The 12,418-nt window shown below is 42.7% G+C and overlaps 2 long non-coding RNA genes across 2 annotated transcripts; one reads left to right on the top strand and one right to left on the bottom strand.

Annotated features, from left to right (window-relative positions):
• Positions 1 to 10,644: 10,644 nt before the first annotated feature.
• LOC311248275 lies at positions 10,645 to 11,326 on the top strand. Its single transcript, XR_014620934.1, has 3 exons — positions 10,645 to 10,764; positions 10,894 to 11,042; positions 11,188 to 11,326. It is a non-coding gene; the product is annotated as an uncharacterized lncRNA (long non-coding RNA).
• LOC311248276 lies at positions 11,039 to 11,875 on the bottom strand. Its single transcript, XR_014620935.1, has 2 exons — positions 11,735 to 11,875; positions 11,039 to 11,509 (listed from the first exon to the last, which is right to left on the bottom strand). It is a non-coding gene; the product is annotated as an uncharacterized lncRNA (long non-coding RNA).
• Positions 11,876 to 12,418: the final 543 nt, after the last annotated feature.

Raw genomic sequence — 12,418 nt, 5'->3', positions numbered from 1 at the left:
CCGGTAACTGGAGAAAGGTATTCCCGTAACCTATAGGTAACCGAGAATACCTTTAGGTACCAGGAATACCATGCCTAGGTATTCTTGGTTACCTAAATAGGTATTCCCGTAACCTGATAGGTATTCACGGTAACTTTAGATATTGATATGTATTCCGGTGACTTGTGAAAAGGAGAGGTTACCAGGAATACTATTACCATATAGGTATTCACGGTAACTTATATGTATTCCGGTAATTAATTAATTGAAGCTAACACATCATGGAGGCCCAGGCCGTTAGCTACAAGCTACAAGCTAACAACACATCATGGAGGCCCAGGCTGTTAGCTACAAGCTAAAAACACAACATGGAGGCCCAGGCCATTAGCTACAAGCTAACACATTAATTAAATGTATTAATATTATCAGGGGTAGGCTAGCATATATAATAGAATGGTGGCATGGTGGTGTAGACTGACTAGGGGCATGGTGGTGGTGTAGACTGACTAGGAGCATGGTGGTGGTGTAGACTTACTAGGGGCATGGTGGTGGTGTAGACTGACTAGGGGCATGGTGGTGGTGTAGACTGACTAGGGGCATGGTGGTGTAGACTGACTAGGGGCATGGTGGTGGTGTAGACTGACTAGGGGCATGGTGGTGGTGTAGACTGACTAGGGGCAGGTTGGTGTAGACTGACTAGGGGCATGGTGGTGTATACTGACTAGGGGCATGGTGGTGTAGACTGACTAGGGGCATGGTGGTGGTGTAGACTGACTAGGGGCATGGTGGTGTAGACTGACTAGGGGCATGGTTGTGTAGACTGACTAGGGGCAGGTTGGTGTAGACTGACTAGGGGCATGGTGGTGTAGACTAACTAGGGGCATGGTGGTGGTGTAGACTGACTAGGGGCATGGTGGTGTAGACTGACTAGGGGCATGGTGGTGTAGACTGACTAGGGGCAGGTTGGTGTAGACTGACTAGGGGCATGGTGGTGTAGACTAACTAGGGGCATGGTGGTGGTGTAGACTGACTAGGGGCATGGTGGTGGTGTAGACTGACTAGGGGCAGGTTGGTGTAGACTGACTAGGGGCATGGTGGTGTAGACTGACTAGGGGCATGGTGGTGGTGTAGACTGACTCGGGGCATGGTGGTGGTGTAGACTGACTAGGGGCATGGTGGTGGTGTAGACTGACTAGGGGCATGGTGGTGTAGACTGACTAGGGGCATGGTGGTGGTGTAGACTGACTAGGGGCATGGTGGTGTAGACTGACTAGGGGCATGGTGGTGGTGTAGACTGACTAGGGGCATGGTGGTGGTGTAGACTGACTAGGGCAGGTTGGTATAGACTGACTAGGGGCATGGTGGTGGTGTAGACTGACTAGGGGTAGGTTGGTGTAGACTGACTAGGGGCATGGTGGTGGTGTAGACTGACTAGGGGCATGGTGGTAGTGTAGACTGACTAGGGCATGGTGGTGGTGTAGACTGACTAGGGGCATGGTTGTGGTGTAGACTGACTAGGGGCATGATGGTGTAGACTGACTAGGGGCATGGTGGTGGTGTAGACTGACTAGGGGCATGGTGGTGGTGTAGACTGACTAGGGGCATGGTGGTGGTGTAGACTGACTAGGAGTATGGTGGTGGTGTAGACTGACTAGGGGCAGGTTGGTGTAGACTGACTAGGGGCATGGTGGTGGTGTAGACTGACTAGGGGCATGGTGGTGTAGACTGACTAGGGGCATGGTGGTGTAGACTGACTAGGGCATGGCGGTGTAGACTGACTAGGGGCATGGTGGTGTATACTGACTAGGGGCATGGTGGTGGTGTAGACTGACTAGGGGCATGGTGGTGGTGTAGACTGACTAGGCGCAGGTTGGTGTAGACTGACTAGGGGCATGGTGGTGGTGTAGACTGACTAGGGGCATGGTGGTGGTGTAGACTGACTAGGGGCATGGTGGTGTAGACTGACTAGGGGCATGGTGACCAGGAATACCTGTTTTTTCCAAAATTCAGTTCAAATGCCATCTTGGAATAACAAAACAACGATTGTGTGCAGACAATTGAAAATGTTGGGTTCCTTTCCACTTTCTTGAATATAGAAAAAATTAAAATACTTGTTCTAGAACTGTATTTTTTGCACTTGTTTGTTAAGTTACTGGGAATACCCTTTCCTTGTTTTTGCTCATTTTAACAGACAAAACACAACACATTCTAGTAATTTTGGTTTACACCTAACCCTTATTATTGCTGTTATGATTTCCAAAAATAAAATCTCACCAATCTTTAGTAAAATAGGAGATTTAAGTGTTTATCTGGAATTGTGAGGATAGGTATTCGCGGTAACCTGGGATCAATATGTGAAACGTAATTATCTCCTAAAATAATTGGCCACAAAAGACGAAACTCATTTTGGTTGTTCATTGGGGTGCCAAGATCATGCCCAAAACATATCATGCATCTGCCATGAAAATTAAGCCTTTTTTGTTTGTCATCAATTGAAGGCCATGAACTATGTTGACTCATATCCCTCTAACCGTATTTTTCCTTCAGATTCAGCTACATTTGAATTCTCTTGAGATAACTCGGAGATAACTATGGTATTATGTTACATGATGATGATATCCCTACAAAACAACAAAAACATTTTAATTCTCTCTTAAATTGGAGGAGATAGTGAATTGGTATTCCCGGTAACTTAGGTCAACTTTAGAGGTCCGCCATCCCTCATTACATGATGTTTTTTTTTTCTTTTCTTTTTTTTGGCATCTATAACAATCATTCTTGACATGAGAAAAGATTTGAATGTTGTTCGTATAACGTCCTGGGTTATATGGCTTAGAAATGAAATGGGGCAGGTTACCGGGAATACATGCGTTACCCATATAGAGAGAGAGAGAGAGAGAGAGAGAGAGAGAGAGAGAGAGAGAGAGAGAGAGAGAGAGAGAGAGAGAGAGAGAGAGAGAGAGAGAGAGAGAGAGAGAGAGACTGTGACTTTAGTATTTGCACAGCGAGCCTTGGGTCTAAGTATCAGTAGAGACTAGAGAGGAGAGAGAGAGAGAGTAAGATATATCAGGGCTCTACGCTGACCTTTTTCCCAAGGAGCACATGTGCTGCTAAATAAATAAAATTTAGGAGCACACAAAGAAATTTAGGAGCACAGTGATAATTTTTCAAATAACACTGAGTTTATTAACAAACTATTTATTACATGCATATTATACTAAGGGACAAACATCTGTGCAAATAGCACATACCACCAAAATCACACATTGGCCCATGCCTACTAGACGCAAAGGATATCGGTTGTCAAGCTGCTTTTGTATGTTGTAGTGTTGTCACGATACCAACATTTTGACTTAGATACAGAAAGGTAATGAAATATATTATTAGATGACAGGACATGGAAAATTCTTTATACAATAATTTAATTCATTATAATTTAAACGCTAGTTAATACAATTTAGGGATGGCACGATACCACTTCTTCATGTCCGATACCGATATCACAGCCTGGAGTATCGGCCCCACAAAAAACAAAAACAAAATATTTATATATTTTTTATATACATTTATTATTTGAATGGCTTAAGGCTATATCTGTACTTGATGTTTGTTTGTTGTGTTGCATATTTGAAATAAACTTCAATAATTTTTTTTAAATACATTTTGAGTTAATTTTCATAACGCGATATTTTGCTGTGTAATTAATTAATCTAATTAACGCGATAAACTGACAGCCTTAATATATATATACCTGTATATATATATATAATAAGGCTGTCAAAGTTAACGCGGTATTAACGCGTTAACGCCCGATTCTATTAACGCCACCATTTCTTTTACTCACAATTAACTTTTTGGAAAAAATAAATAAAATAAAATCTTTTTTTACTAGACTTCACTCAGGTGTATTATTGATACTCTCATTGATACTATGTTTGTTTCTGACTCGAAGTGTGTGTGTGTGTGTGTGTGAGCGATAGAGGGGGGGGTGAGAGAGATGAGGAAGGGGCAAGAGAGAAAGAGCTGGGAGAGTGTGTGTGTGTGTGAGAGAGAGAGAGAGAGAGAGAGAGAGAGAGAGAGAGAGAGAGAGAGAGAGAGAGAGAGAGAGAGAGAGAGAGAGAGAGAGAGAGAGGGGGCGGGGGTGTGAGTCCTTAGCCCTTGTGTGGGTGAATGTAACAAGTTCCTAACGTTTTCTTTCCCCTATTATTTCATGCACACATTATTCATTGTTTTAAATTATTATTTTCTTTTAAGTTATTTTGTGCATCACTCTGTTTTGGATTTGATACAAATTTGCAATGCATGAGGGTCATCCTTTTGTGTTAAATGGCTGCATAAAGCAAGCATTTGTTGACTCATGTTGATAAGAGTATTAAAACTTGAAAAAGATCAGTTTAAGTTAGATACAAATACAAATAAAAAAATGCGATTAATTTGTGATTAATCGTGAGTTAACTATGGATAATCATGCGATTAATCAGATTAAATATTTTTAATCGATTGACAGCACTAATATATATATTTTGTATTAAGACATGCAAGTTTTCCCGCGATCGTGATAAGAAAAGAATTCTAAGGTCGTAGGAGTCCCGAAACTATTTCAAACATGTTTGATAATCTATCCATTTGTCCCTCAACATTCTGAAATGTGATAAAAGTAGATTAGGGTGTTGCCTGCTCCTTTAAGAGTGATGCGTTGTAGGCGGCTGGGTGACGTAGCGGAGATTGAGCTCGTCACCAATGCAAGAGACTCCGGTATCCAATCCCAGTCTCGGCATTGCCTTCGACTTGGGTCGGCCGTCGTACTGGCTCATTTGGCAGAGTCAGCGGGTGGAAGTCGATGGGTGGGGATTGGACGTTGTGGACAGCGACTCCTACAGGTCGGTTGGGTGACGCCTGCACAGCAGAGACAGGAAGTATCGGGGGCAGCGTGAGTCTCCCACGCGTTACTCCTCGCCACTGAGAGTCCGCGCTGTCTGGTGAAAAGATGCGACAGGCTGCCTCCTCGTGTGCCGGAGGGGACACGTGATGCAAGGCTTCTATCCTCACTACAACCGACCAGTGGGGGGCATAGTCTAGCAACCTTCAAGACAGGGGAGGGGAGAATTGGCAATACAAAATTGGGATGGGAGAAAAATAGAAAATGAGGAGAAAAAGTGGATCAAAAAGAAAAGAGTGATGCGTTAGTGTCGCGAAGCAGTGAATAGTCCGTCACACATCCCTTCTCCAGCTAACGTTTGCAAAACAAAGCTAACGTTATCCAGTTGACATTACAGATCATAATAGCTATGATAACGTTAGCTAACGTTAGTGAGAGTAGGGACACGTTGATGTAGTCAGAGTGTAGCGGGGATGGTAGAGAGAGGCAGCACTTCATTTATAACATCGGATGCAGATGCAGACGACTCCTCAAAGGGAGCAAGGGCTGCGACAGACTTTTCCAGTAGCCCCCACTGGTTCCAGTAGCCCCCACTGGTTCGCAGTCGATAGGGCTGGCAAGTCGTACTCTACTGAATAGGGCCTAACAAAATAAATTGGTTGGTTCGTGTTGGTTGTCAGTTAAGGCCATGGGTAGGTAGGGAATTTATTTGATTCTTTATTTGATTTTTTTCCACAGCGACTGTGGATAGGGCATTTTCTTATTTTATAAAAATTTTCACGACAACATGGATGTATGTACTCTGCCAGCATGTTTAATATCCATATACTAAAGGTTAAAATACAAAGACACTGTACTATTAAAAATGCCACCCCTAAATACTACTCTAAATATCCTGACGTTAGAGAGCTGTGCAAATATTGTGAAATACTTTTTTTTTGTATTTTATTTTTTTATTATTTTTTAAACAAACACATAAACAAACATGACAACACACGATAAGATATACAAGCATTAGTTGACAGTGCACATCCAATGAAATCACCATTTAGTTAATTGTCTTATACAGGATATACCCCTAATACCTGTATCTAAAAACCTATACACATATGCTCTAGCTCGTACCCCCCCCTCCCGGACCCCCCATTGGATAATCCAACCATTATAACTTGTTCCTAACCATACACTACCATTATATGCTAGCTTTTATTCTCTCCACCACTTCTAACCACATTGTCATTTTGGATTCATTGAGACCCAAAATTCTTGCTGTAGATATTTCTTGATAAATCACATCGAGATATGTAAGAATCCAGACCTTCCGGCACATTTTTTCCGGTTTTTGTGAAATACTTGCTTTTTATATATTCTCATTATTGACATGCACTGCACTTTTTTTTACTAATATTTAAAGGGGCTATGCGTTATAAATGTCATTTTTCAGTCTCTAGCATTGTATTATAGTAATAGGAGTTCGTATCAATGTGTTTTTGGGCCTAAATACTATATTGACGAATTCCTCAGCTACAGCCCATCCCCTATTTGCCTCTAGTAAATCAGGTCATGTTGATTTGACGAGCTGGGCAACGTCACAGGGCGCTGTTTATAGCGCAAGGTGATGTGATTGGCTGTGTGGTTTTACCTAATGCCCGCCTCCATTCTTGGTACCTGGAGCCGATACAACCTGGAAACAGAAATTGCCGTCACTCGCCTCAATTTCACGATGAGCAGCAAACCCCGCAGATGTAATGTTCCTGGTTGTAGAGCTACCGAGAAGTCTTTGCACAGTTTCCCCGTTGATGCCGAACTTCGCCAACAATGGAACAAGTTCCTTTTTGGTGACCCTCCAAGTTCCGTTGCAACGTCTAATACTCGGGTTTGTACTGCACATTTCTCCGCCGACGACGTCACCAATCAAGGTATTTTTGATGCTGGAGTGGTCTCCATGTTGGTGCTAACCAAAAGAGCTGTGCCTTCAATACGCGACCCGACACAAGAAATAGTAAGTAGATATGTCGTGTGAGATATGTTATCATAAATACCATCTAACGTTATAGTAACTGCTGCTCTTTATAAAGTAACGTTATAGAAAACTATTGAAGCAAGCTAGTCATAACTTCTAAATAAAAGAACACAACTAGTGAGAGGTAAACAAGGTAACGTTATATTTAGTGGCTTGTATTATATTGTAATTGATTTACGATTTGGTAACTCTTAGGCCACCACAAGTTCCAGCGGCAATGTACGCCTTTCTCCTGCTTCAAGGGACTTCAGTTGCCAGACAGACAACCCAAAGATTCGTTCTGTTGGTACACAGCTTTCTATGAAAACACTTCGTTCGCATGTCAAGAGTCAAGGTAGGTTTGTAACTCAGTGTGATGTAATGTAATAATGTGTAATAATGTGACCCAGAATTGTTTAGATTGGCCCCCTTCACCCACCGCTTTCACCCAAAGCTGTAAAGGAATGTGGATTGTTTGTATAGTGTCCCCCCCCCCCCCCACCTCCAATGTAAATTACCCAGTATGGTTGTCAATATACAGTATATATACAGTATATACAGTCAAATGTATATACTCCCTTTTCTTGACTCCTTCAGTATCACAAACAGTACTGTATTTGCAAATCAAATTTAGCTCTAGTGTGGTGACCCATGTTGGCGTTACACAGGTCACAATGCTAGCTCTAGTGTGGTGACCATGTTGGTGTTACACAGGTCACAATGCTAGCTCTAGTGTGGTGACCATGTTGGTGTTACACAGGTCACAATGCTAGCTCTAGTGTGGTGACCATGTTGGTGTTACACCAGGTCACAATGCTAGCTCTAGTGTGGTGACCATGTTGGTGTTACACAGGTCACAATGCTAGCTCTAGTGTGGTGACCATGTTGCTGTTACACCAGGTCACAATGCTAGCTCTAGTGTGGTGACCATGTTGGTGTTACACAGGTCACAATGCTAGCTCTAGTGTGGTGACCATGTTGGTGTTACACCAGGTCACAATGCTAGCTCTAGTGTGGTGACCATGTTGGTGTTACACAGGTCACAATGCTAGCTCTAGTGTGGTGACCATGTTGCTGTTACACCAGGTCACAATGCTAGCTCTAGTGTGGTGACCATGTTGGTGTTACACCAGGTCACAATGCTAGCTCTAGTGTGGTGACCATGTTGGTGTTACACAGGTCACAATGCTAGCTCTAGTGTGGTGACCATGTTGCTGTTACACCAGGTCACAATGCTAGCTCTAGTGTGGTGACCATGTTGGTGTTACACCAGGTCACAATGCTAGCTCTAGTGTGGTGACCATGTTGGTGTTACACAGGTCACAATGCTAGCTCTATTGTGGTGACCATGTTGCTGTTACACCAGGTCACAATGCTAGCTCTAGTGTGGTGACCATGTTGGTGTTACACCAGGTCACAATGCTAGCTCTAGTGTGGTGACCATGTTGGTGTTACACAGGTCACAATGCTAGCTCTAGTGTGGTGACCATGTTGGTGTTACACAGGTCACAATGCTAGCTCTAGTGTGGTGACCATGTTGCTGTTACGCCAGAGCAGGTCACAATGTGTGAGTGTGTGAGTGAGTGAGTGAGTGAGTGAGTGAGTGAGCAAAGTTATCAATAAATCCCTTGTTTGACTAAACTATGTTTTGTAAATAGGTGTTCAGGCGAAAGTCGTGTCGCTCTCGGTGGGGACACAAAATACTGGATACTGGTCTAATCAACAGGGACCATCCACGTCAACACCTGTGAAGGGGTTTAGACCCAGTAAAAGACCACGACTGGAGTCTGATGACGATGACGATGGAGTGACCGACAGCTCGATCGATGTTCCAGAGCCGCCGCAGGATTCCACTTTCAACATTGACTCTTTGATTAGCGAGCCCTCGATTCTAGCGTAAGTTAGTTGTTACAAACATCTCCATGGCCCGTAAAAATACAAAAGCTATATAGTTGTGCCGTGTTATTTATTTGTGTTTTTCTCGAGCAGGGAACCGTCAAAACCAATCTATGAGGTCCAGAAATACATCGTTTACGAAGACAGTCTACTGGAATTATTTCAACAGTGTCCGGTGTGCAATGCTCAATGTCATATCACCAAAACTACGCGAGGGACCTTCTTGGCTGTCTCCCAAGTTTGCCCCGGTTGTAAATACAGCCGTAAATGGGCGAGTCAGCCTCTCATCGGCATCACACCAGCTGGAAATATTCAGCTTTCTGCAGCAGTATTTTTCACTGGCTCATCTTTCACCCAAATGGAGAAGGTATTTGATTTGATTGATTTGATTGACAAGTCAGATATACATTATGTTTTTGTTTGTGATTCACACGTGCATATTAACAAAGCGTTATTCATTTATTCTTTTAGGTCCTAAATGCGTTACACGTCTCCACAATAAAGTACAGAGCGTTTCGGGAACACGCCAAGAAGTTCTTGGAACCTGCTGTTCTAAGTTTGTGGACCAAGGACCAAGACGTTACCCTCGCCAGATTAAGCGAGAAAGAAAGCGTGATAATCGGCGGTGACATGCGAGCCGATAGTCCAGGTTAGAAAAAGCTCCCCAATGACAAATTCCTACTTTATGAATACATTTTTAATATTGCACTACATTGATTGAAATTGTTATTATTATTTTCAACAGGCCACAGTGCTAAGTACGGAAGTTACTCTGTGATGGAACTCGCCACCAATCATGTCATAGACGTCCAACTAATTCAGGTAATTAACAAGTCTGAAGAGACACTGCACCCTTCATTGTGCTCAAACGAACACAAAGCTCTCGGTCTTGAATCTTGAATCGCTGTAGGTGTGAAGTGGTCTGGCTGGCTGTGTGTGTGAGCGGGGTGTGAAGTGGTCTGGCTGGCTGTGTGTGTGAGCGGGGGTTAGGAAATGTTAATTGTGGAATTTTGAAAAGGCTATTCCCTTCCTTGTTCCAGAGCAATGAGGTGGGAGGCAGCTACCATATGGAACTGGAGGGCTTGAGGAGAAGCCTCGCTCTTCTGGACGCCAAATCCGTGACCTTGGACTGTATTGTCACAGACCGTCACCCGCAGATCCAAAAGTACCTGAGAGATCACGACATCAAACACTTCTACGATGTGTGGCACGTGGCCAAAGGTATGTCGAAAGGCATCCCACATTCAATTCCACCCCTCCTACCAACCCCCCCCCCCCCCCCCCCCCCCCCACCCACCCAACCAGTACTGTAATTGCAAATCTGGTATGTCAAAAAATGTAGATGTAGCAGTACTGTCTATCTGTATGTCATGTATGTCATACGACTGTTATGTAATGTTATGTTATGTTATGTAATTCAAGGTCTGTCTAAGAAGCTTGACAAAATTGCACAGGCGAAAGACTGCAAGGTCATAAAAAAGTGGCGCCTGCACATTTCAAACCACCTCTACTGGACAGCTGCCACGTCGAAGTCTGCCGATGAGAGGGTTGCTAGGTGGAAGTCATGTCTCAATCACATGATGAATGTACATGAACACGACGAAGAACCACTCTATCCGCGTTGTCTTCATGCTGACCGTGTATCAAGAGATAGTAGCAAGTGGGTTAAACCTGGTATGTCTGTCTGTCTTTCATCATGAATATATACTCAAAATATTTATTTATGTCCTCATTCTAGATTGGTGTGATTTTCAAATGTATACTTGCTTGAATAATTCTAATCTACTGTAATATACTCTAATGAAATATCTGAATGCAATTTCTTTTTTACTTTAGACTCAAAACCGGCCCACCAGCTCGAGAAGGTTTTGCTAAACACAAGGATCATCAAAGATGTCGCCAAATTGAGTCCACACCATCAAACGTCTTCATTGGAGTCCTATCACAGTGTGATTTTACGTTTTGCCCCAAAAAACGTGGTTTTTTCGTACATAGGAATGCTTTGCAGGTATTTTATATTGTGTACAAATGACTAATTATGGACTCCTGATTTGTCAAATAACTCATTATGTTGCATTAGATAACCTCAGATCAACTACAAATATATTGCTTGTGCTTATTGAAATTTTCCTTTCAGACTATACCTAGCTGCCATGCATTTCAATGAAAACTCAAATCGCCAGCAAGCCATAAACGCTTCTGGAGAGCCGGCGTACAAGATGAGTTTTCCAAAGGCCAAAAAAGGTGGACACACAATAAAACCAAGGAAAATCCCAGCGACATTCAGTAAGTAAAAATATCAACATTTATTATTGCACACACATGACCTATATAAATAGAAAAATATTTCCACTTACAGTGGAATACAATAAATTGAATAAATAATAACCTTTTTAACATGACAAAACAAATAACAATTTCTCATTTACAGACTATGTCAACCAGCTGATGGCGCTCCTGTTTGACTCCGTCGTTCGTGACCCCCAACAATATATCCAGGTGGTAGAGGCGATTGCCATCCCAGAACCTTTGTGCGCACAGTTCGACAGGCCTTCCATGGAAGAAGCGGTAGCCGGCTATGTGTCACGATTCAATCCTGTACCGGTCTGAAGCCAGTATAGACACCATCAACATCCGGAAATTCTGTGCGGATTCGAACCACGACACAGGATGGGATTACTACCCTCACTCTGCGGCCTAAGTAGCCGAAGCACCACGCGACAAAGCATCTGTACGCGATATATCTGAAACGGCTGAAGAAAATCAAGTATTATATTTATGCACAAATAAAATAAAAAAAAAAGCTGGGAAATAACCATTTGTCATGTCATGTCATTGGACAGTAGCAAGCATTGATTATATGTGATGTGCAATAAGGATTAGATTGTGTTTGCAAGAAAGATTAGTATAGTCTGAGAGATGCAAGATGGAGAAACACCTGTAAAAAAATATATAAATCTGTAATAAATATTATTTACTTATTGATTCCGCTTTCTGGTATCCGGCCAAAATCTGCCTTGTAGATATTAGTTGCCATTTGGATGGTATAGGGGTTGAAGCACACTGGATCCAATCCCGGATGATCAACCATGCACAGTAGTCCAGTTGGTTCCTGGTTAATTCGACGTCTGACCTATATATATAGAAAATTAAATCGTTAGCCATATGCATGGTTTTCAGTGCTACCAAGATGCAAGTTTGTGTTACTACTTTACCTGTGGAACTTCCATGCAGCATACATTCTCAGTCTCTGTTGGCATCCGTTCACAATTTCCGCACGTGCACCTAGTAGATTTGAGGGTGAATGAAATTATCAATCAATGGAGGCCAGAGAAAGACTTTCGTCTTGTTTACATCAGGGTCCCCCAATTTCAATCGTCAAGTACAGTTAGTGTCAGTCAGTACAATCAGTCACACTGTTCACAGAAGCAACAGTCAATCATCTTTATCTTTCAGTCACACTGTTCACAGAAGCAACAGTCAGTCATCTTTATCTTTCAGTCACACTGTTCACAGAAGCAACAGTCAATCATCTTTATCTTTCAGTCACACTGTTCACAGAAGCAACAGTCAATCATCTTTATCTTTCAGTCACACTGTTCACAGAAGCAACAGTCAGTCATCTTTATCTTTCAGTCACACTGTTCACAGAAGCAACAGTC

The sequence above is a fragment of the Notolepis coatsorum genome (assembly GCF_963971535.1).
Source record: "Notolepis coatsorum genome assembly, contig: SCAFFOLD_409, whole genome shotgun sequence".
Lineage (NCBI taxonomy): Eukaryota > Metazoa > Chordata > Actinopteri > Aulopiformes > Paralepididae > Notolepis > Notolepis coatsorum.
This window is presented reverse-complemented; position numbering and strand designations above follow the sequence as displayed.